Source organism: Leucoraja erinacea, chromosome 18 (genome assembly GCF_028641065.1).
Source record: "Leucoraja erinacea ecotype New England chromosome 18, Leri_hhj_1, whole genome shotgun sequence".
Taxonomy (NCBI): domain Eukaryota; kingdom Metazoa; phylum Chordata; class Chondrichthyes; order Rajiformes; family Rajidae; genus Leucoraja; species Leucoraja erinaceus.
In genome coordinates this window covers 33,805,999-33,831,612 of record NC_073394.1, presented here as the reverse complement: position 1 = coordinate 33,831,612, position 25,614 = coordinate 33,805,999, and the positions used below count along the sequence as shown (strand labels likewise).

At 48.4% G+C, this 25,614-nt stretch overlaps 1 protein-coding gene across 1 annotated transcript in view; it reads right to left on the bottom strand.

Annotated features, from left to right (window-relative positions):
• LOC129706008 (low choriolytic enzyme-like) overlaps positions 1–24,982 on the bottom strand; it is a 101,581-nt gene extending 76,599 nt beyond the window's left edge. The window contains exons 1-2 of the mRNA XM_055649979.1: positions 24,894–24,982; positions 19,390–19,572 (exon numbers count right to left, since the gene is read on the bottom strand). The gene's annotated coding sequence lies outside the window, so the exon portion shown is untranslated. The remainder of the gene's footprint in view (positions 1–19,389; positions 19,573–24,893) is intronic.
• Between the last annotated feature and the right edge of the window lie 632 nt (positions 24,983–25,614).

Here is a 25,614-nt window from a genome sequence, read left to right as displayed (position 1 = left end):
ATAAGGGGTAGACCATTTAGGACTTAGATGAAGAAAAACTTCTTCACCCAGAGAGTTGTGAATCTGTGGAATCCTCTGCCACAGAAGGCAGTGGAGGCCAATTCACTGGATGTTTTCTAGAGAGTTAGATTTAACTCTTAAGGCTGAAGGAATCAAGGGATATAGGGAAAACGCAGGAACACAGTACTGATTTTAGCCAAATGGCCACCTCCTTCTCCTATTGTTCTATGTTTCGAAGTATCTATCAATATCCGTATGCAGCATCAAGCTCACATTTCGCAGAAAACTAAACAGGCAACCTTATCCACTTCTGGAATCATCTGTTAGGTTGGATATGTTACATGCATTACATCAATTTGTTACTGGCTCCTTGACATTTGCTAAAGTTGTACCAAACTGATAACTGATGTAGTTATGGCACAAAATGCATCCACCATGTTAATGAGCACATAAATTCACTTTAAACATCTGTTAAAAAAAAATACATTGCCTGCAGGGTAACATTAATTACATGCAACAGTACAGTACCAGAGTTGAACACTCTTACTAGTAGATGTAAAATGCTGGAGTAACTCAGCGGGACAGGCAGCATCTCTGGAGAGAAGGAATGGGTGATGTTTCAGGTCGAGACCCTTCTTCAGAGTGTCTGAAGAAGGGTCTCGACCCTGAAACTTCACCCATTCCTTCTCTCCAGAGACGCTCCCTCACCCACTGGGTTATTCCAGCATTTTGCGTCTACCTTCAATTTAATCCAACATCTGCAGTTCTTTCTTACACACTCTTACTATCTTCAAAATGCACAGGTGAATAGACATCAATGCAAACAACATCTACTATTTCCTGCTTAATTGCCTTTGAAGTGATGTTATCCACAATACACCTGCTATCTTTCTGGACGCCTTAATAATATCGGGTATCGAGTTCTAGGATTTACCTTTGTCGACAAGCAAGGAAGATTGATTTGTTTCCAAATAAGGATGGTGCGCATCTTGAAGGGGCATCTGCAGGCAATAGTGCCATGTGCCAGTGCTTTTTACTCTAAGCTGTGATGGGTACCGGTTTGTCAGTGCAGCCTAAGCAAATAGCTGCAATATAAACAGTTGGATGGATATTTTGGATATACCATAGATATTTTAAAATCAGAGATGGACAGATTCTTGATTTGTACGGGTGCAGGGGTTCTGGGGATAAGGCAGGAGAATAGGGTTAGGAGGGAGGGATAGATCAGCCTTGATTGAATCGTGGATTAGACTAGATGGGCCAAATGGCCTAATTCTGCTCCTGTCACTTACAGTATGACCTTAGTTATCATAGGTGTAATGGCTATGCATGGATGCTAAACCAATTGGTTGCTTTAACCTGAATGTTGTTGAGTTTCTCGAGTGTTGTTGGAGTTATGGTTGGTGAATGGATGGGTGTGAATGATGAGAAGGCAGAAGAATGGGGATGAGATGGAAATATAGATCAGCAATGATAAAATGGTGGAGTAGACTGGATGGGCTGAATAGCCTAATTCGGTTCCTATGTCTTATGGTCTTATCATGGTGTGAGGGCTGATTAATTCACCACAAAGTATTAAAACTAATATGCTTTTGTACCTATTTCCACTTGAGTTTCCAGTCAATGATGATTTCCAGAACTCTTATAGGGAGGGGTTGGGGTTGAAAGAATGCTGCTGATGTCTGAAAATTTAGTAGTGTGAACATTACTTGCCAAGTAGATTGGTGCAGAAAGGAACTGCAGAAGCTGGTTTATAACCAAGATGGACCCAAATTAACATTGATCACATGCTTTTCTCTTTGCAGGAACTAAAAGTGAATTGTATGTAATTTGAAAAATGTTCATGCATGCAGGGGACGGTATTGAAAGGAATTATCAATTCCAAGTTAATTAATTTTTCCATTTCCATCAAACTGTCAGATCCTTTCCTGCCTCAGTTCATCAACTGGTAAAACCCTTGATCATTCCATTGTATCTTGCAATTTAACTATTATAACATACTAGACCAATTGCGGACCCAGTGGGTCCCATTTCACCAACGCAATATTCCACCACTCTCCCATTCCCGTTGTGACGCCAGAGATCCCCGTTGTGACGGGAGTCAAAATGGCGAACTCTAAATGGTTCTCCCCAACTTCGCACGTGTGGATACTAGGCCGCATGTGTGGGGAGACGGCGTCATTTTGTATCACTGCCGTGTCACCGGCATATTTTTCAATTTTGATGCGGCTGACGGGCCTCCCCCAACTGCGCAGGCACGGCCGTCAATGACTTGTAAAATACAACATCAGTCTGAACAAAACATGGCTAATGTATTACCCAGAACAATGGTGAGTAAGGTGGGCCAAGAATTGTAGCACTATCGTGTACTGTTTTATCGTAGTTTCGGGAACACACATACAAACAAACAAGATTAGAGTTTTAGTAATATATATATATATACTAGACCGAGTGGGATCTGTTGAGACCCATACCTTGAACGCAATATTCCACCACTCACCCGTTCCCCCAATGCAACCCCCCAACGCAATATTCCACCAGAGGGGAGAGGGAGGGGGAGAGGGAGGGGGAGGGGGAGGGGGAGGGAGGGGGGAGGAGAGGGGGGGAGGGGGAGGGGGAGGGGGAGGGGGAGGGGGAGGGGGAGGGGGAGGGGGAGGGGGAGGGGAGAGGGGGAGGGGGAGGGGGAGGAGGGAGAGGGAGGGGAGGGGGAGGAGGGAGAGGGGAGGGGGAGGGGGAGAGGGGGAGAGGAGGGGGAGAGAGGGGAGGGTGGATGGAGGGGAGAGGGGGAGGGGAGGAGAGAGAAAGAGAGAAAGGGGAGGGAGGGGGAGGAGGGAGGGGGAGAGGGAGGGGGGAGGGAGGGAGGGGAGAGAGGAGGGGGAGAGGGAGAGGGAGACAGTTGTTCATAGAAACATAGAAATTAGGTGCAGTAGGCCATTCGGCCCTTCGAGCCTGCACCGCCATTTAATATGATCATGGCTGATCATCCAACTCAGTATCCCGTACCTGCCTTCCCTCCATACCCCTGATCCCCTTGGCCACAAGGGCCACATCTAACCCCCCCCTAAATATTGCCAATGAACTGGCCTCAACTACCCTCTGTGGCAGAGAGTTCCAGAGATTCACCACTCTCTGTGTGAAAAAAGTTCTCCTCATCTCGGTTTTAAAGGATTTCCCCCTTTTCCTTAAGCTGTGACCCCTTGTCCTGGACTTCCCCAACATCGGGAACAATCTTCCTGCATCTAGCCTGTCCAACCCCTTAAGAATTTTGTAAGTTTCTATAAGATCCCCTCTCAATCTCCTAAATTCTAGAGAGTATAAACCAAGTCTATCCAGTCTTTCTTCATAAGACAGTCCTGACATCCCAGGAATCAGTCTGGTGAACCTTCTCTGCACTCCCTCTATGGCAATAATGTCCTTCCTCAGATTTGGAGACCAAAACTGCACGCAATACTCCAGGTGTGGTCTCACCAAGACCCTGTACAACTGCAGTAGAACCTCCCTGCTCCTATACTCAAATCCTCTTGCTATGAAAGCCAACATACCATTCGCTTTCTTTACTGCCTGCTGCACCTGCATGCCTACCTTCAATGACTGGTGTACCATGACACCCAGGTCTCGCTGCATCTCCCCCTTTCCCAATCGGCCACCGTTTAGATAATAATCTGCTTTCCCGTTTTTGCCAACAAAATGGATAACCTCACATTTATCCACATTAAACTGCATCTGCCAAACATTTGCCCACTCACCCAGCCTATCCAAGTCACCTTGCAGTCTCCTAGCATCCTCCTCACACCTAACACTGCCCCCCAGCTTAGTGTCATCCGCAAACTTGGAGATATTGCCTTCAATTCCCTCATCCAGATCATTAATATATATTGTAAATAGCTGGGGTCCCAGTACTGAGCCTTGCGGTACCCCACTAGTCACTGCCTGCCATTGTGAAAAGGACCCGTTTACTCCTACTCTTTGCTTCCTGTTTGCCAGCCAGTTCTCTATCCACATCAATACTGAACCCCCAATGCCATGTGCTTTAAGTTTATATACTAATCTCTTATGTGGGACCTTGTCGAAAGCCTTCTGGAAGTCCAGATACACCACATCCACTGGTTCTCCCCTATCCACGCTACTAGTTACATCCTCGAAAAATTCTATAAGATTCGTCAGACATGATTTACCTTTCGTAAATCCATGCTGACTTTGTCCAATGATTTCACCACTTTCCAAATGTGCTGCTATCTCATCTTTAATAACTGACTCTAGCAGTTTCCCCACTACCGATGTTAGGCTAACTGGTCTGTAATTCCCCGTTTTCTCTCTCCCTCCCTTCTTAAAAAGTGGGGTTACGTTTGCTACCCGCCAATCGTCTGGAACTACTCCAGAATCTAAAGAGTTTTGAAAGTTTTGAAGAGAGAGAGAGATGGGAAGAGAGAGAGAGAGATGGGAAGAGAGAGAGAGAGGCAGGAGGCAGTTGGGCCAGGTGCAAAGGCATTGTGAGGTCAGCAGCTGGGCAACCTTAATATTTTTTTTAAATGTCAGTTTGGAGAAAAATGTTAGTAAATATCTCGGGAAATAATTAACCAAATTTATAGAAGATTGGATTTTTGAAATCGTAAGTAAATTTTTTACCAGAAGATGTAAACATTTCACTGTTATTGTAACGTCGGTAGCTGGGCAGCGGTCAGATTAAAAAAACAGGTCAGATTGGTCAACAATTTTAATTAAAAAGTCAGGAAAGTAATCTACCAAAGGTACAGAGGATTGGATTTCTAAACTCGCAGGAAAATATCTACTGAAATATGTAAGAATACGTTTTGGCGTCTGGTTTTCGAGGAGATACGTTTTACATGCAAAATGACACACACACACACAGAGTTTTAATAGATACTAGACCAAGTGCAGACCCGTTGGTCTGCTCCCCCAATGGTGTGATCCCCCAACCCAATATTCCACCATGCACCCGTCTCCTCCATTGGAACTGAGCCCGTTCCCAAATGTAAGATTGCAGCCCTCCCCTGCCTGCTGCAGCAGTGAAAAGTTCAGTGTTCCTCTCTTGCAACTTTGTTTCGAAGTGTGTTGGAAGCTGACATGTAAATGGAGAAGCCTGTTTATTTTTGAAATACTTGGGGGTGGGTGGGGGGGGGAGAAGGATTTGATTAAAAACATGTACTTCAACACGACGAAATGAAATGAGGAGCGGATACTTAGAAAGAAAAGCAAAATCTCTACCGAAATGGAAAATATCTCGGAGATTGAGCGTCTGGATTGGGCGTGGCAATGAATCAAAGGAAGAAATGCAGCCGGACGCCGTACTGCTGGCGGACGGACTGATTTGAGTTTTATATATATACTAGACCAAGTGCAGACCCGTTGGGTCTGTTTCCCCAACAGCGTTTGCGGGGGGGGGGGGGGGGGGGGGGTAGGGGATGCAGCATCACACTCACATTAACCACCCCCCAAACTCACAGGTGGGGGGGGGGGGGGGGGGGGGGGGGGGGGGGGGGGGGGGGTGGGTGAGAAGAGGGGAGGGGGGGGAGAGGAGGAGAGAGGAAACATGACAGATTTTGGAGGGGAAAAGAGAGCAGGGAAGGGGGTGATAGAGGGGGATGGGGGAGAGAGATGTGGGGAGGGGGGGGGGGGATGGGGAGGGAGGGGAGGAGGGGGAGAGGGGTGGAGGGAGAGAGACGGGAAAGAGTTGGGAGGGAGAGGGAGGAGGAGAGGGGTAGGGAGAAGGGGGCGGGTGGAAAGAGGGAAGGGGGTGGGGTAGAGAGGGAAGGGGGTGAGGGAGAGAGTGAGAGAGGGTGAGGAGAGGGAGAGGGGTGAGGAGAGGGAGAGGGAGAGGGATGAGGAGAGGGAAACATAGAAATTAAGTGCAGGAGTAGGCCATTCGGCCCTTCGAGCCTGCACCACCATTCAATATGATCATGGATGATCATCCAACTCAGTATCCTGTACCTGCCTTCTCTCCGTACCCCCTGATCCCTTTAGCCACAAGGGCCACATCTAACTCCCTCTTAAATATAGCCAATGAACTGGCCTCAACTACCTTCTGTGGCAGAGAATTCCAGAGATTCACCACTCTCTGTGTGAAAAATGTTTTTCTCATCTCGGTCATAAAGGATTTCCCCCTTATCCTTAAACTGTGACCCCCTCTTCTGGACTTCCCCAACATCTGGAACAATCTTCCTGCATCTAGCCTGTCCAACCCCTTAAGAATTTTGTACGTTTCTATAAGATCCCCCCTCAATCTTCTAAAATCTAGCGAGTACAAGCCAAGTCTATCCAGTCTTTCTTCATTTGAAAGTCCTGACATCCCAGGAATCAGTCTGGTGAACCTTCTCTGTACTCCCTCTATGGTCTGTTTCCCCAATGGCGTTTGCGGGGGGGAGAAGAGGTGAGAGGAGAGAGGAAAGGGATAGATTTGGGAGGAAAGGAGAGGGGGTGGATTTGAAAGCTTTGGGGGAGTGAAAGGAGGAGAGAGGGGGGTATGGGGGGGGTGGGGGGGGATGGGGAAAGAGGGGAGGAAGTGGGGGGAGGGGGGAGGGAGAGGAAGGGGGGAAGCAGGGTGGGATGAGGAGAACGAGGGGAGGGGGTGTGGGGAAAAGAGGGGAGGCTGGGAGAGGGAGTGATTCTCTGGGGAGGGGAGGAGGAGAGGTTTAGGAGGAAGGAAGAAAGGAAAGGGAGAAAGAGGGAAAGGGAGCTCCTCTTTTTTTTTTTCCCTCTTTCGTCTCATGGTCTGTTTCTTTCCCCGCCAAAGGAAAAGGAGATTGAGGGGATGGATGGGGCGAGGGGAGAGAGGAGAGGGGGAGGGAGAGGAGAGGGGGAGGGAGGATGAGGGGGAGAGGGATATAGGAGGGAGGGAAGGGGGGGGGAGGAGGTAGGGGGAGGGATGGGGAGAGAGGGGGCGGGGGGGGAGGGGGAGGGGGTGGGAGGAGGAGAGAGGGGGGGGAGGGAAGAGAGGTGGAGAGGAGGGGAGAGGGGGAGGAGAGAGAGGGGGAACGGGGAGGGGAGAGGGGAGGGTGGGTAGAGGGGGGGGGGCGGGGAGGGAGGAGGGTGTGCGGGGGAGGAAGGAGAGGGAGGGACTGAGGGTAGAGGGGGGGGGAGGGGTAGGGGGAGAGATGGGGTTGGGGGAGAAGAGGGTGGGGGAGGAGAGGGGGGGATCTCATCTCCCTGGGAGAGAAGGGAGAGTGGGGGAAGAGGGACAGAGGGGTAGGGGGAGAGGGGGAGGGGTCCGCCAGGGGAAGAGGTAGAGAGGGGGGGGTGGTGGTAGAGAGGGAAGGGGGGAAATTAAGTGGGGAGAGAGAGATGGGGGCAGAGGGAGAGGGCTGAGGAGCGGGACACATAGAAACATAGAAATTAAGTGCAGTAGTAGGCCATTCGGCCCTTCGAGCCTGCACCATTCTCCATTCAATATGATCACGGCTGATAGAAACATAGAAACATAGAAATTAGGTGCAGGAGTAGGCCATTCGGCCCTTCGAGCCTGCACCGCCATTCAATATGATCATGGCTGATCATCCAACTCAGTATCCCGTACCTGCCTTCTCTCCATACCCCCTGATCCCCTTAGCCACAAGGGCCACATCTAACTCCCTCTTAAATATAGCCAATGAACTGGCCTCAACTACCCTCTGTGGCAGAGAGTTCCAGAGATTCACCATTCTCTGTGTGAAAAAAGTTCTTCTCATCTCGGTCACAAAAGATTTCCCCCTTATCCTTAAACTATGACCCCTTGTCCTGGACTTCCCCAACATCGGGAACAATCTTCCTACATCTAGCCTGTCCAACCCCTTAAGAATTTTGTAAGTTTCTATAAGATCCCCTCTCAGTCTCCTAAATTCTAGAGAGTATAAACCAAGTCTATCCAGTCTTTCTTCATAAGACAGTCCTGACATCCCAGGAATCAGTCTGGTGAACCGTCTCTGCACTCCCTCTATGGCAATAATGTCCTTCCTCAGATTTGGAGACCCAAAACTGTACGCAATACTCCAGGTGTGGTCTCACCAAGACCCTGTACAACTGCAGTAGAACCTCCCTGCTCCTATACTCAAATCCTTTTGCAATGAAAGCTAACATACCATTCGCTTTCTTTACTGCCTGCTGCACCTGCATGCCTACCTTCAATGACGGGTGTACCATGACACCCAGGTCTCGCTGCATCTCCCCCTTTCCCAATCGGCCACCATTTAGATAATAGTCTGCTTTCCCGTTTTTGTCACCAAAATGGATAACATCACATTTATCCACATTATACTGCATCTGCCAAACATTTGCCCACTCACCCAGCCTATCCAAGTCACCTTGCAGTCTCCTAGCATCCTCCTCACAGCTCCCCCCCTCTCCATACCCCCTGATCCCTTTAGCCACAAGGGCCACATCTAACTCCCTCTTAAATATAGCCAATGAACTGGCCTCAACTACCTTCTGTGGCAGAGAGTTCCAGAGACTCACCACTATCTGTGTGAAAAATGTTTCCCTCATCTCAGAACTAAAGGATTTCCCCTTTATCCTTAAACTGTGTCCCGCGTGTCCTGGACTTCCCCAACATCTGGAACAATCTTCCTGCATCAGACAAATGCAATTCAGGACTTTTCACTTCACAAGCAAATCAGAAATGACAGTTAGTGCAGAATTTGAATAATCGCTGAGCGTTCTCTATGGCAACAATGTATTTGAGCATTGGGCATTGTGACATCACACGATGGAATGTTCACCGGGGCTGTGGCTCCTGCAAAGGCATATGTAAATGAATCCATTCCGATTGGCCATCTGTGAGCATCGGGCATTGTGACATCACACGATGGAACGTTCACAGGGAGCTGCTTGTGTGGATGAGAATCCAGTTTCTTTTTGAAATATCGAGGTGGGGGGGGGGGGGGGGGGGGGGGGGGGGTGTAGGATTTGATTAAAAAAGCGTACTTAAAACGACGACGAAATGTAACGAGGAGCAGATACGTAGAAAGAAAAGCGAAATCTCTACCGAAATGGAAAATACGTCGGCGATCCCGCGTCCGGTTTCGGAGTTGCGGAGCGCCAAAGGAAGAAACGCGGCGGACGCCGTACGGCGGCAGGCGGACTGATTTGAGTTTTATATATATAAGATAGATAGAAGATATGATATGATATGATATGATATGATATGATATGATATGATAGATGATAGATAGATAGATAGATAGATAGATAGACTAAACCAAGTGGGACCCGTTGGACCCCTTTCCCCAACGCAATAGTCAACCACTCACCCCCAGCCACCAACTGCACAGGTTTGGTTGATGGGTTCCTTTCGTGATGCCAGATATCCCCGTTGAGACGCGAGTCACGGCAACCCTCCCCAACTGCACCTTGCCATCCCTCCTCCTACCCCTATCCTCCTCCATTCCTCCACAACGTCCAGCACTCCCTCCCCCTCATCTTCACTCTCCCTCGTCTTTCCCCTCTCCTCCCCCACTCCTTCCCTCATCTCTCCCCTCTCCTATCCCCTACCCTCAGTCACACCCTCCCTCTCCATAACCCCTCTCCCCACTACCCCCTCTAACTCTATCCGCCCTCTTTCCCCACTCTCCCTCCTCACCTCCCCCACTTTCCCCTCCCTCCCTTTCTGCCTTCTCTCCCTCTATCCCCTTGCTCCCCCCACTCCTCACCTCACCCCTATCCCACCCGCCCAAAGTGAAAATGGTGATTTTTTTTTAATGAAACCTTTTTTTAAATTACATCCCACAATCCACCCCAAAGAAAATATTTTTTTAAATTTCAAATGGAGTTTTTTTAAATGTAAATGAAAATTGGGATCCCATTGTGACGTCATTGTGAGGTGAAACGCTGCTGATGAGCAGAGCAAGAGGAAAGTTTTTTTTTTTAAGTATAAAATGTCAATAAGTTGTAAAATATACCTCCAATCTGAACAAAATTTCCTTAATTGACATCACAGGCTAATTTGAGTAAGGTGGTGCAAAAATTGAAGATCTATCGTGTACCATTTTCACACATATATAGGTACAAACCGGCAGAGAAACAAACAAACAAGATGAGAGTTTTAGTAATATACTAGACCTGCCCCTGCCCATTGCAATGTTATAAATGACAGGACTCAGTGTCCTGTTAATTGTAACATTGCACCCGGCTGGGACAGCAAGTGGAATTGGATTTTTTACAATAAAAAGTTAATTTTTTAAAGTTTAAAATGTGAATAACTTGTGAAATATAGCATCAATCTGTATGAAACCTGATACAACACACCACAGGACAATAGTGAGTAAGGTGGTAAGGCCTTTGTCAGAGCTTGTTTTTGATCCTGCTGGGGGTCCACAGCCCCCTCCTCACCTAGCAAACCAGGTGGGGGAAGACAGTTTAGTCGCTGACTATCCAACCATGGAGCTGGTAGCACGGGATTACATAGTACCTATGGTTGTGGGAATTCCCCCCAACCTGACTGGTGAGTACTGTTCTGGTGTAATATCAGGACATCATGTACTGTTCTGGTATAATGTCAGAACATCACTCACAGACAGACAGATATAGAAACAAACAAGATGAGAGTTTTAGTAATATAATAGACTAAGTGGGAGTCGGGTCTCAGTCACACGGGAGGTCTGGTCCCCCAATGCAAACCATTCGGGGGTAGGTGGGGGATTGTTGTGGGGAATAGGGATGGTATGGGTAGGGGGGTTACTGAGGTAGGGAGTGTTGGGGGGAGGGGGGGGGGGGGTTGTGGGGGGGGGGATTGTTGTGAGGGTGTGGGGGGGAGAGGGAGGTTGTGTGAAAACAAGGGGGCTTGGGGTGGTTGAGAAAATGGTGGGAGGGCCTTTTCACACAGGAAACATGATAGCTGGCACCAAAATATTAACAGGTTTTGTTAAACCAATTTCGAGGGTAGGGGTGGGGGGGGGGGAGGGGGGGTGTGGGCGCGGGGAGGTTTAAAAAGCATTTAAATACGGTTCTCAATTTTAAATTTCCAAATGTGAAAGGTTGAGGGGATTGGATGTAAATTCAATCCCCACTCCACCTGTTATTCATCGCTCGAATCCTCGCTGAGCGCTTCTGACCGCTGAATTACAGTCTCTGTGTTCAAAAGCAGGGTGTCAAAAAATCTTTTTACTTACTGCTCGCAACTTGAACATTCTTGAACATTTTTTGGGATTTTTGTCAACGAGTTTTTAAAACTCTTTTATCGTCGCTGCTCAAGGGGAAAGCACCAGAGCGGGGAGATGGGACAATTCTCTCAGCCCCGCAGTCATGCAGTGATATCATTGGGTTTCCGAGCACTGATAGACACAAAATGCTGGAGTAACTCAGCGGGACAGGCAGCGACTCTGGAGAGAAGACCCTTCTGTCAGAGTTGTGACTCTGACTCTCTTCTTGTACAGAAATTGGACATAAACTGGAAACTGAAAAGTAGAAGAACGCCATCCGCCCCCTGTGACTCCCCCCCCCCCCCCCCCCCCCCCCCCCCCCCCCATTTCCATCACTGGAATTCACTGGAGTGAAGAGATCATTTCCAGGCACTGAGTGATCACAGGCATGCAGACAGGCTCACATACATAGAAACAAACAAGGGAAGAGGTTTAGTAATATATACATAGACTAAGTGGAACCCGTTGGCTCTCTGTCACATGGGAGGCTTGGTGCCCCAACACAACACAACACAATCCCCAACGCAATATTCCACCACTCAGCCATTCCCTCATGCAACCCATCCGCCCGACGCAATATTTCACCACTCACGCATAGCCCTCAACTGCACAGGCGCGGCCCATTTTTCCCTCATCCCCAGCACTCCCTCCCCTTGCCTCTTCTTTCTCCGCTGCTCCTCTCTGCTCCTCATCCCTCCTCCTCCCCCCCCCCCCCCCCCCCCCCCCCCCCCCCCCCAATCCCTCCCACACCTCTCCCTCCTTTCCGGTACCCTCAGTCACTCCCTCCCTCCATAACTCCCTCCCCTCCCTATAACACTCCTATCCCTCTATCCCCCATTCACCTCTCCCTACCCCCCACTAAACCCCTGACTTTCCCCACTGCCCTCCTCTTCCTCTTCTTGTTTCCCACTCCCTACCTCCACTTCCCCCTCCTCTCCCTCTAATCCCCCTCCTCTCCTCACCTCCCCCAATTTCACCCTCTCCCTCCCAACCCCTTCCTCTGCCTCAATACCCCCCCCATCTCTCTCCTCCCCAGGATCTTTCCCCTCCCCCTCAATCCCCCCACTATCTCTCCTCACCTCTCCCTCCTCCCTTTTCCCTTATCCTCCATCCATAAAAAGTAGCACCTGCAGTTCCTTCCTCCACTTGTCATAGTTAGCTGTGGTTTAGATCCCGTTGACTTGAATATCGGACCAGTTTGCATTGTGGTGTGTGTGTGTGTGTGTGTGTGTGTGTGTGTGTGTGTGTGTGTGTGTGTGTGTGTGTGTGTGTGTGTGTGTGTGTGTGTGTGTGTGTGTGTGTGTGTGTGTGTGTGTGTGTGTGTGTGTGTGTGTGTGTGTGTGTGTGTGTGTGTGTGTGTGTGTGTGTGAGAGAGTTGATCAAACTCCCCGCAGACTGCTCTGCAACCCGACTCTCCCTCCCTCTGCCCACTCCGGCTCAGCCACCGCTCGGCCTGTCCCCGTCATGTTTGACCGCCTGCTGCTGCCGCTTGGCCCACCCCGCCCTGCCCGCCGACTGCTGCCGCTCGGCCCATCGCCGCCCTGCCCGCCCGCCTACCTGCCTGCCTGCCTTCTCGCTGTCACCACCGGGCTGTGAGGGTCATGGAGTGGTTGTGCGTCACAATGGGCACCACGTGTTTCGATGGCGGAGAAGATCTCCTCCAAGAAAGTCTTGAGGGCGAGTTACTGCAATGGCGGCGGCGGAAGAGATGGACCCGGGGGGACGGGTTAACGGGACCGCCATTGCCACAGAGGGCCAGCGGGGGAGAGGGGTGAGTGATGAGGGAGAGAGAGAGAAGGGGCTAGGGCCTCCACTGAACCTGAACGCCCTCCCCCCCGTGGCCGCCGCCGGTGGTGGAGACGATAGACAAGTTACTATGAGGAGGGGGGGAGAGGAATTTGTGTGTGGGACAAGCCAATGCCGGCGGGGCAGGAAGGGGCGTCGCCATCCCAGCCGTGGCATTGACTGACAGAAGAGACCAATCTGCGTGGCGCTGACGGAAGGAATCTGCGAATGCGCGGTTTTAAAGATTTTTAAACCTCGATAATTTTTACAATATACCACCGATCTGAACTAAACTTGTTGCAGTCGCAGCACAGAAGGGTGAGCAACCTGGCGAAAAATCGTAGCACTATCACGTACCGTTTTTGCGCAAAAACCGGAAAAGCACAAGATCAGAGATTTAGTTGTGTGTATAGATACTTAACCAAGTGTGTCTGTCACACAGGAGGGCTGGTCCCCGAACGCAATATTCCACCACACATCCATTGCCCCCAACTGCGCAGGCGTGGCTGACAGGTTCCCATTGTGATGCCAGAGATCCCCATTGTGATGCCAGAGATCCCCGTTGTGACGCAAGTGATGGCAACCCTCCACAACTGCGCCTCACCATACCTCTTCCTACCCATATCCTCCTCCATTTCCCCTCATACCCAGCACTCCCTCCCCCTCCTCTTGACTTCCTTCTCCTTCTTAAGTGACTGCTTTATTAAAGGGAGCTGAGGGAATGCTCTGTTCCGTTTCACAGAGACATGGCTCACCCCCAGCTCCCCAGACTCAGCGGCCCAACCTGAAGGGTTCCCCATCCACCGTATGGACCGTACCCTGGCATCTGGGAAAGGGAGAGGAGGGGGCGTCTGCCTCATGGTCAACTCTGCGTGGTGCTCAGACGTGGCAGTCCTGTCCAACTCCTGCTCTCTGCACCTGGAACATCTGGCGGTGAAGTGCCGTCCCTTCTACCTTCCGAGGGAATTCACCTCCATCATCCTGACCGCGATCTACATCCCACTTCAGGCAGACGTCCGTCTGGCACTGGAGGAGCTGCACGCCGTGGTCAACATACACCCGACGTCTTACCCCGAGGCATTTACCACCATTGTTGGGGACTTCAATATGGCAAACCTAAAGAAATCACTACCTAACTTCCACCAACATGTCTCCTGCTGCACCAGAGGACCAAACACCCTCGACCACTGCTACACCACCATCAAGAATGCCTATCGCTCTCTATCCCTCGCCCTCACTTCGGTAAATCCGACCATACCGCGGTGCTGCTTCTTCCTGCCTACAGGCAGCACTTAAAGAGCGCACCCCCAGAGGTGAGGTCAGTACAGAGCTGGTCGTGAGGGGTGGAGGGGTTTGAGGAACAACTCCAGGACTGTCTGGGCACCGGGCATTCATGTCAGATGATACAGTGGTCTACAAAAGTCCAGATACGACCTTGGTAAGGACATCAAAAAGTCCAAAAGGAACTTCTGCTCCAAGCTGGAGGATGAGACAGATGTTCGGCAGCTTTGGCGAGGCCTGAATGCAATCACCTCCTACAAGGCGAAATCAGAAGGCAGCTCGAATGTCAGCAAAACATCACTCCCTGGTGAGCTCAATGCATGTTACGCACTCTTTGATAGGGAGAATACTGATGTGCCTTCCCAAGCTCCCATTCGCTGTGATGGTATTTCAGTCTCAGTCACAGAGACCGACGTCAGGAAATCCTTCTAGGGGTAAACCCTCGAAAAGTGCCTGGACCTGATGGTATACCTGGTTGTGCTCTAAAAACCTGTGCGGACCAACTGGCTGGAGTTTTTACGGACATTTTCAACCTTTCACTACCGAGGTTTGAGGTTCCAACCTGCTTCAAAAGGGCATCAATTATACCAGTGCCCAAGAAGAGTAATGTGACATGCCTCAATGACTATCGACCTGTGGCACTAATGCCTGTGGTGATGAAGTGCTTTGAGAGGTTGATCATGGTGCAATTCAACTCCTGCCTCGACAAAAACCTGGACCCCCATGCAGTTCGCTTACCGCCACAACAGATCAACGGTGGATGCGATCTCGCTGGCCCTCCACTCTGCTCTGGACCACTTTGACAACAAAAACTCATATGTCAGGCTGTTATTTATTGATTACAGCTGGTCATTTAATACTATCATCCCCTCCAAGCTGGTTACCAAACTCGCAGACCTGGGTCTCTGCATATCCCTCTGCAATTGGATCCTCAACTTCCTCATCCACAGACCACAGTCTGTTCGTATTGGTGGAAATGTGTCAGACTCGATAACAATCAGCACGACAGCACCTCAAGGCTGCGTGCTCAGCCCTCTGCTGTATACTCATGACTGCGTAGCCGGTCATAGTGCGAACTCCATCATCAAGTTCGCTGACGACACCACTGTTGTGGGATGTATCACTGATGGGGATGAGCGAGTATAGAAGAGAGATCGAGCAACTGTCCATATGGTGCCAGCACAACAACCTGGCCCTCAACACCAGCAAAACCAAGGAACTGATTGTGGACTTTGGAAGGAGTAGGATGGGGACCCACAGTCCCGTTTATATCAACGGGTCGATGGTTGAAAGGGTCAAGAGCTTCAAGTTCCTGGGCGTGCACATCTCTGAAGATCTTCCTGGTCCGAGAACACTGATGCAATTATCAAGAAAGCACATCAGCGCCTCTACTTCCTGAGAAGATTACGGTTTGCCAAGGAGGACTCTCTCTCTAACTTCTACAGGTGCACAGTAGAGAGCATACTGACCGGTTGCATCGTGGCTTGGTTTCACCAACAGTTATCTACTGCTCATTATGTAGTCAACAAATATTCAACTGGTAGACACAAATTGCTGGAATATCTCAGCAGGTCAGGCAGCAGGTTCAGACCCAAAACGTCACCCATTGTTTTTCTCTTGAGATGTTGCCTGACCCACTGAGTTACTTTGGCACTTTGTGTTTATTTTTGGTATATACCAGCATCTTGCAGTTCATTTCTACACAATTATCCAAATGGGTCTTATCATCCAACCATTTTTTTTAAATAATCGTAAAAGAAGAAATATTGAAAACAACAGATTACACACAAGGTTCTATAAAAGTTTTATAGACAACTCAAGGTTAAACAATGGAAAGGGTCCCATTTTGATTTGTATTGGAAAACACAAATCTACCAATGGAGCAGAATCTCAACTGACGAATATCGCCGGATGTAGAATAATGAGTCTATCAAAGAGTGTTGGTGCAGTGTGGCTGGACAATATGCTGCTCTTGCTTGCCACATAATCAGAACCAGGTACACTGCATTTTGCAAGGCAATTTACTTCCACCTTTTTCATGAGAATAAGTATCCACTGTTGTGGAAGAGAGTTCCAAAGAAGTGCACAAGCTTTGCTGTTAGAGGTGAGAGCGGAGACAGAAAAAATGGATTCAAGAAATTGCAGTGAAATCTGGGGTTAGGTCTCGACCTGAAACGTCACCCTTTCCTTCTCTCCAGAGATTCTGCCTGTCCTGCAGGTACTCCTGCATTTTGTGTCTACCTTTGATTTAAACCACCATCTGCAGTTCTTTCCTACAAGTTATCCTTACATTCCTGGTGATCCAGGAAATGTGAACAATGCTTTATGAGTACTAGCTAGAAATGACAATGAATGGCTAAATGTGCCGTCTGCAATTATTGAACACAAGTAGGAATAGAGCAGGTCAGTTAATCTCTCAAACCAGTTTTGCCATAAATTAGATCATGGCTGATATGAGACTTTAACTTTACATATTATACCCAACCATGGCTGTCAAGAAGCATTATTTCAGGTTTAAAACCTTGCCTCAATTTCCATCCTTGAAAGTCTTTCACATTTCTACCTCCTTCTGGGATGGCGAGGGCTCCAGATGCGGCTGAAATTATGTGAATCCTGGCGCGTTCACCAGCATATTATAGCTAATGATCAATCACGTGAGGACAAGCTTGAAGAGCTTACAGCAGGCTGCTGCTTCACTGGGCGATCAGAGACTGCGCGTTTTACCCCCGACTCATCTGAGCCTGCTGTACAACCTTAGAGATTATCTTTTTTATTATATTGGCCACACGGAATTCCCGATCAGGTGAAAGGCCATGGTATCTGCTTTTTGGGAGGTCAATGCTTTGTGGTGCTGTGATGATTTTTACACAATTCTACTTTCCTACCTTGAATACCTATTTGAAAAATCCAATCCTTTTATGTAACATGGGAAGCCACCTCTACCATCTTGTTGACAGTCTACATGCCAGCATAAGCCAATGCAAGGTGGTACTGGATGAATTAAGCCTGGTCTAGAACTCTCTCGATACAGCAAACCCTGATACCGTGTCCATCATCGCAGGTCACTTCAATCAAGCTAACTTTAGAAACAAACTCCACGAATACCAGCAGCAAATCTTCTTCCCCATGCAAGGTGTTAACACTCTAAACCACAGGTATACCATCATCAATTATACATTGATCCACTCCTCACTGTCATTTTGGCCAGTCTAATTATCTGTTGGTTCTGTTCCTGCCAGTTTACAGACAGAGATTAAAGTACGAGGAACCAAGAGAAACAATAAGACAGCAATGGTCTGAGGAGGCTGAGGATCTACTTCAGGGCAGCCTTGAGTTGGTGAATCGGAACATGTTCAAGAAGACAACATCCAGCCTGAATGGGTACACCTTGGCGACTGCATTCCGACAAAGACAGTAATGATCTATGTTCAGCAGAAATCTTGGATAAAAAGGGAATTTAATTCTCTTCTAAAGGTCAGATTCAAGGCTTTCAAGAAGTATACACAAAGACAGACCCAAAAAGCAGGATTAACTCAGCGGGTCAGACAGAATCTCTGGAGAAAAGGAACAGGTGACGTTTCGGGTCGAGACGCTTTTTCAGATGAAGAACAGTAATGCCGAATAAGTCAATCTCTAAACTACTGGACCATAACCTTGGGTTGTCCGGCTGCAACAGCTTCTAGATTTTCTGATTGGCAGACCTCAAGCTGATTTGAATTAGTCATAGCATTTTCTCCACTTATAGTCACAAAACTGGTGATCCTCCAGATTATGTGTTCTGTTACCTGTTCTACTGCTTGTGTACCCACGGTACTATGACCAAGTACAATGCCAATTCAATATGTTTACCGAATAAACCACTTGTTGGGCAGATCAACAGTAAGAGATCAAGAAACTTATGTCATGGTGTCAGGACGACAACCTATCATTTATCGTAAGCGAGGTGAAACAGTAGGTTGTTGACTAAGGAAAACGGGGAACTGCGTACATAGCACTATCCTCATTATTGAGCTACTGTAGAGTTGGTCGACCACTTCATGTTCCAAGGCATCAATATCACCAGCAACCTAACTTGGTCCCTTTGCACTGAGGTGCTGACCAAGCATATTTACTTTCTGAGGCATCTGAGAAGATTTTTCACATCCACAGAGATTCTCTTGTACTTCCACAGATGCACATTAGAAAGCACTAGACTAAGTGGGACCCATTGGTTCCCTGTCACACACGAGGCTTGGTTCCCCAACGCAATATTCCACCACTCACCCATAGCCTCCAACGGCACAGGCGCAGCTCATTTCCCCTCATCCCTGGCACTCTCTCCCCCTTTATCTCTTCTTTCCCCTCGCCTCCTCCCATCCCCCAAACCCTCCCTCACCTCCCTAACTTTCCTTTCCCCTACCCTGTCACTCCTTCCCTCCCTCCATAACTCCTCCCCTACCTACCCCCCTCTATCCCCAACCTCCCCCACTCCTCACCTCCCCCTATCCCCACTATCCCCTCTCCCTTCCCCCACTGCCCGCCTCTCCCTCTATTCCCCTCCCTCTATTCCCCACTCCCCTCTCCTCTACTCCCTCTCCATTCCCCCTCCTCCCCACTCTCCCTCCTCACCTCTTCACTCTCCTCCTACCCTCTCCCAATCCCTCCCTCACCTTTTCCCTACCCTCAGTCACTCCCTTCCTCCCTCCATAACTCCTCTCCCTTCCCTACTCCCCACCTCCCTCAATCCCCACTCAATATACAATAGACAATAGGTGCAGGAGTAGTCCATTCGGCCCTTCGCACCAGCACCGCCATTCACTGTGATCATGGCTGATCATCCCCAATCAGTACCCCTTTCCTGCCTTCTCCCCATATCCCCTAACTCCGCTATTTTTAAGATAGCTCCACTCCTCCCCCACACTTCCTCCTCAGCTCAGGATATCGAGGCTGTCGCTCCTCTCCCTTCTTGCATGCCCCGGAGGAGCATCAGCCGTCTGAGGCCTTAGAGCCAGGCCTCAGATCCTCAGCTCGGAAGCACCAGCAGCTACGGCTGCGCCGGCGTGTGGACGGGGAGAAAGCTCGGAGAAAAGATGGGGGCAGAGCCATGTGGGGGGAGGGGGGTATCACGGGGGAAGGGGCAGGAGCCAGCGATGGGGACCAGAGGGGAAGGGGCTGGAGCTACGGTGAGTGGAATGGCGGTGTGTTTGGGACTCACAGCGGGCGCTGGACGCTCTCCTCTGCTAGTATCAGACTCTCTGCTTTTCGTTTGGTGACATCTCCGACTCTGCGTCGGACCGCTTCCGGTCCCTCCGAAAATTCTGTCCAGTTGGAGACCTCTGCTGGCCTCCCTCAGCTCCACTAAAGACGCGATGGCGGACACCAATCCTCGTGGCACTGACTGGCAGGAGAGGAGAGATAGATAGATGGATGGATGGATGGGTAGATGGACGGACCCCAAATTTTATTCTCCATTAACATGATTTTTCTAAAGCTTTACTGCACTCTGTTTCAACAACCTGGATTCTGAAGTGCTAGCATCGAGTTTGGCTGTTCTCCCTGTGACTGAGTCACACTGTGTAGGATGAGCACCAAATGAAATTCCTGAGCTGAAACGTTCTGACCCCAGTGAACCCACATAAATATGAACAAGCATTTTCAGATAGTTATGTACTGTATATCCACCATAAGTATATTAAATGCTCTGGCCTCCGCTACCTTCAGGGGCAGAGAATTCCTGAGATTCACTACCCAGGAGAATAAATTTCTACACACCTCAGGTTTAAATGACTGGTCCCTTATGTTGTAGTTATGACCCCTTGTAGAAACATCTGAACAGCTACCCTTTTACGCTCCCTTAGGATATTACTAGACTAAGTGGGACCCGTTGGGTCCCAGCTTCACACAGGAGGGGCTTGACCCTAAAGGAATATTCCACCTCTCTTTCTGGAGCGCTGGTATGTGTGTTGTGGGCTGAAGGGACTGGTTTCCAGATGGCTAGTATGGACATTGTGGGCCAAATGGATTCTTGGGTTGGCGGCTCAGTCACTCAAGCCTGGTAGGCTGGCAGCTCACTCACTCAAGGCTGGTTGACTCACGGCTATTCTTTGAAATTACACTTCCAGCAGGGTGCAAGGCCACCACATTCAAGTGCAGTTCCATACCACTTCAAGCAGGGTGCAAGGCCACCATATTCAAGTGCAGTTCCATACCACTTCAAGCAGGGTGCAAGGCCACCAAATTCAAGTGCAGTTTCCTACTGCTTCAAGCAGGGTGCAAGGCCACCAAATTCGAATAAAGTTTCATACCACTTCAAGCAGGGTGCAAGGCCACCAATTTTGAGTGCAGTTTCCTACCACTTCAAGCAGGTTGCAAGGCCACCAAATTCAAGTGCAGTTTCCTACCATTTCGAGCAGGGTGAAAGGCCACCAAATTCGAGTGCAGTTTCATCGCATTTCAAGCAGGGTGCAAAGCCACCAAATTCTAATGCAATTTCATTCAATTTCAAGCAGGGTGCAAGGCACTAAAGACAGTGAGTCGTGACCTCTCCTTCCTCCATCTTGCAGAGACTGAGCCATGCCCACACTTCTGGGTTTTATAGTCCCTCCCCATCCCACCAGAAGGGGGGTGGCCTTCATGGCGTGATTGACAGGAGAATCTCAAAATGTTTTAAATACTAATAACTCTTTCATTTTTCATCGATGGGAAAACTCGTCAGCACCTGATGAGTGGAGCTGAACTCTGAGTAAGATGGCCAAAAATCACAGCCGTACATGGTAGCGTTTTTCCTAAAATCAATATAGGACGCAAACAGGAAGTGGTCACGATTAAACTTTTAATTAGATAGATGGCAAGGCAACTTTAGCATTCTCAAACCAACTTTTCAATTAGGCAAGGCAACTTTAGCATTCTCAAACCAACTTTTCAATTCGGCAAGGCAAGGCATTCTCAAACCAACTTTTCAATTAGGCAAGGCAACTTTAGGATTCTCAAACCTACTTTTCAATTAGGCAAGGCATTCTGAAACCAACTTTTCAATTAGGCAAGGCATTCTCAAATCAACTTTTCAATTAGGCAAGGCAACTTTTGCATTCTCAAACCAACTTTTCAATTAGGCAATTAATGAGGCAACTTTTGCATTCTCAAACCAACTTTTCAATTAGGCAAGGCAACTTTAGCATTCTCAAACCAACTTTTCAATTAGGCAAGGCAACTTTAGCATTCTCAAACAAACTTTTCAATTAGGCAAGGCAACTTTAGCATTCTCAAACCAAAGGTAACATTTGCATTTTCAAACCAAAAAACACTTTTAGCAAGCATTTTCAAACCCAAAAATATTTGCATTTTCAAACCACATTAAGGGCACACACAGTTTAGTAGACATGTGTTCACTGTTATTCACAGTTCAGACAGAGACATAACTCTCTCACTCCCCCATCTTGCAGAGACTGACTGAGGCACTCAATACTTCTGGGTTTTATAATCCCTCCGGAAGGGTCGTGGCCTTCAGGAGAGAGAATCTCAACATTTTTTAAACATAAATGTCTTTTATTTTTCTTTGATGGGAAAAATCCTCTTGTCCTGACGAGCAAAGGGGGACTATGAGTGAGATGGCCAAAAATCACAGCCGTAAGTGGCAGTGTTTTTCTAAAATCAATATACAGTGCAACAGGAAGTGGTCAAGATGAGACTTTTAGTAATATAGATATGGTTGAATAAAATTACCCTCATTCTTCCAAACTCCAGGGAATACAGAGGCAAACTGTCCAGCTGATCTTGATTGGCCAACCTTCTTCTCCAAACCTTCTTTTCTCCCCTTTTCCAGCTTTCTTCTGCCCCCCCCCCCCCACCCCCCACCCATAATCAGTCTTAAGAAGGCTCTTGACCAGAAACGTTAACTATCCATGCACACACCTAGATCCCATTAGCCTTCATTAATTTTGTCTCTCTTCATTTAGTTACAAAATCTAGATCATTTAGATAATAAACCTGCCTTTTTAAAATTCCTTTTAGTGAAGTGCATGACCTTTTAGTGACCTTGCAATTCCCCACAATAAACTCTATTTGCCAGATTTTTGCCTAATTGTTCATTCTATCTACAACCTGTAGCAGAACCACATTGCCCTCATCACAAAACATCCTTACACATTTTGTTTGTATCATCGGCAAATTGGGAAACTTTACATTCCGTTCCCACTTCTTGGTCATTAATGCAAATAGTAATCAATTGAGAGCCAAGAATAGATCGCTGATACACTCCCTTAGTTACATCCAGCCACCGTGAAAATGACCCATAACTTCCACTGCTTGTGACAGCCAGGTTTTAATCAATTTGAACCCAATTTCTCCAATATGCACCAGCTTATTTTGTGGTTTCCTGTCAAATGCTTTGGAAAATGCACTACATCTACTAATACTCCTCTATCAATTTTCAGTTTTACGTGCAGTCATAAAATCCTGAAAGAATTTGAGCAAATTTGTAAAACATGATTTATAAAACCATAGACACAAAAAGCTGTAATAACTACGCCGCATCTGCACCTAACATGAGGTGTACCATACGAGAACAACTGAAATGTCCTAATCCTATAAGAAACGGGTGTTCTCCTCTCCCATCATAGATGAGGCCCTCAGTCATGTCTCCTCAGTACCCCGCAGCTCTGCCCTTGCTCCCCCTCCCCTTAGTTGCAACAGAGACAGTCCCACTTGCCTTACCATCCGCCCAATACAACACATAATCCTCCGAAATTTCTGCCACCTCCAATGGCATCCCACCACTAGCCACAATTTCCCATCTCCACCCCTTTCCGCCTTCCGCAGAGACCATTCCCTCTGCAACTCCCTAGTTAACGCATCCCTTCCCACCCAAACCACCCCCTCCCCAGTTACTTTATCCTGCAACCACAGAAGATGTAACACCTCTCGCTACACCTCCGCTCTCCAATCTGTCCAGGGACCCCAATAGTCCTTTCAGGTTAGGCAGATGTTCACTTGCACCTCCTCCAACCTTATCTACTCTATCAGTTGTTCATAGAAACATAGAAAATAGGTGCACGATTAGGCCATTCGGCCCTTTGAGCCTGCACCTCCATTCAATACGATCATGGCCAATCATCCAACTCAGTATCCTGTACCTGCCTTCTCCATACCGCCTGATCCCTTTAGCCACAAGGGCCACATCTAACTCCCTCTTAAATATAGCCAATGAACTGGCCTCAACTACTTACTGTGGCAGAGAATTCCACAGATTCGCCACTCTGTGTGAAAAGAAACGTTCTCATCTCGGTCCTAAAAGACTTCCCTCTTATTCTTAAACTGTGACCCCTTGTTCTGGACTTCCCCAACATCGGGAACAATCTTCCTGAATCTAGCCTGTCCAACACCTTAAGAATTTTGTAAGTTTCTATAAGATCCCCCCTCAATCTTCTAAATTTTAGCTAGTATAAGCCGAGTCCATCCAGTCTTTCTTCATATGAAAGTCCTGCCATCCCAGAAATCAGTCTGGTGAACCTTATCTGCATTCCTTCTATGGCAAGAATGTCTTTCCTCAGATTAGGAGACCAAAACTGTACGCAATACTCCAGGTCTCACCAAGGCCTTGTACAACTGCAGTAGAAATCCCTGCTCCTATACTCAAATCTTTTTGCCATGAGTGCCAACATACCATCCGCCTTCTTCACTGCCTGCTGCACCTACATACCTACTTTCAATTACTCATGTACCATAACACCCAGGTCTCGTTGCATCTCCCCTTTTCCTAATCGGCCACCATTCAGATAATAGTCTACTTTCCTGTTCTTGCCACCAAAGTGGATAACCTCACATTTATCCACATTATACTGCATCTGCTATGCATTAGCCCACTCATCCAACCTATCCAAGTCACCTTTCAGCCTCCTAGCATTCTGCTCACAGCTAACACTGCACCCCAGCTTTGTGTCATCCGCAAACTTGGAGATGTTGCATTCAATACCCTCGTCCAAATCATTAATATATATTGTAAATAGCTGGGGTCCCAGCACTGAGCCTTGCGGCACTGCCTGCCATTCTGAAAAGGACCCGTTGACTCCTACTCTTAGCTTCCTGTCTGTCAGCCAGTTCTCTATCCACATCCCCACGGGACAAGGGCAGTCCCGTATGGGACAAACCAATTTAGCCCAAGATAGGTAATGTCCCGGCTAATTCAGGACAGTTGGCAATCCTACATGGCAGTCACACATACTTTTCTCTCACTTCTAGTTGGCAAATTCTGAAAGATTAGATGACTGGATATGGTTCAAATTCCGGATACTAAGGAGGAGAATGGTAAGAAAGAGGGATCATGCGGCCTATTTCTTTGGTGTGTGGACAGGGAAGTAGTTGATCAATGACCTTGTGCCAGCTCCATTATTCCCAAAGGTCATGAGCGACCCGCCAACTACAGACTGATCCCACGTCCCTTTCTACCTAAAAGCAAAGATTAGGATCTTTGCCTAAAAATATATCGACCAACTCCGAGGGTGGAGGTGGAGGCATCGACGTCATCGAGTGCCCTTCCTTATTTATCCCCACCCCACGCCCGCGGCCAATCCCGTCATCTCCAGTAGCGGCGAAAAACGCCCACATCCGAGAGGCGGGTCGGCACTGAAGCCGCACCCGAGTGCGGAGAGGTCCACGGCACCACCTGAACAAACCGAGGGGCCGGGCCGGGCCGAGCCGAGCCGCCAGTCTGGGGAAACGTACCTGCCGCGGCCCGAAGGAGATCGCCCGGTAGCCGCCTACACTCGACACCCGGCCGCGCGCGAGGCGCTGGGAGGCGCCGGTCCGCAGCCTCGCGCCCCCCCCCCCCCCCCCCGCCTGCATCGTTGCCTCGCAGCGGCCTCCAACCCCCACGCGCCCCTCGTTGCCCCGGGCATCAGAAAGCACAGTTTTCTAGCAATGTTCTTGCGGTTGCATCCTCATCGCCAATGGAAGCTGCTGTCGGTGAAATGTAGGGTCTGGATGAGAAAATGGGATAACATAGGACTAGTGTGAATGGGCAAAATATCTAAATACACCACATCCACTGGTTTCTCCGAATTTATCAATCACATCTTCAAAGATCTCTAGTTGATTGGTGGAGCAAGAGTTTTCAATGCAGGTTTCAATTCTCTCCTAAATAACCAAAACATGGATGAGATTGCATTTTTTGGAAGAGGATGCCCTCATGCACATTCATGGGGAAGAATTTAAAAAAATCCTTCAGCTTCAAGCCACTCAAGGATAACCTTGGCCAAAAACATTAAAGCCTTTCATGGTCTATTCAATCTTCTGGTGATCTAATAAAAAAAAGGCTGAGTGACATTGAGGTTCTTCCAAGATGATATAATATAAATGTTCTGGCTCTTCATTTAACAATATTTTGAGCAGGAACCTGGAAAATAGATCCTTACTTATTATCAACACCTCAGTTCACATAGATAGT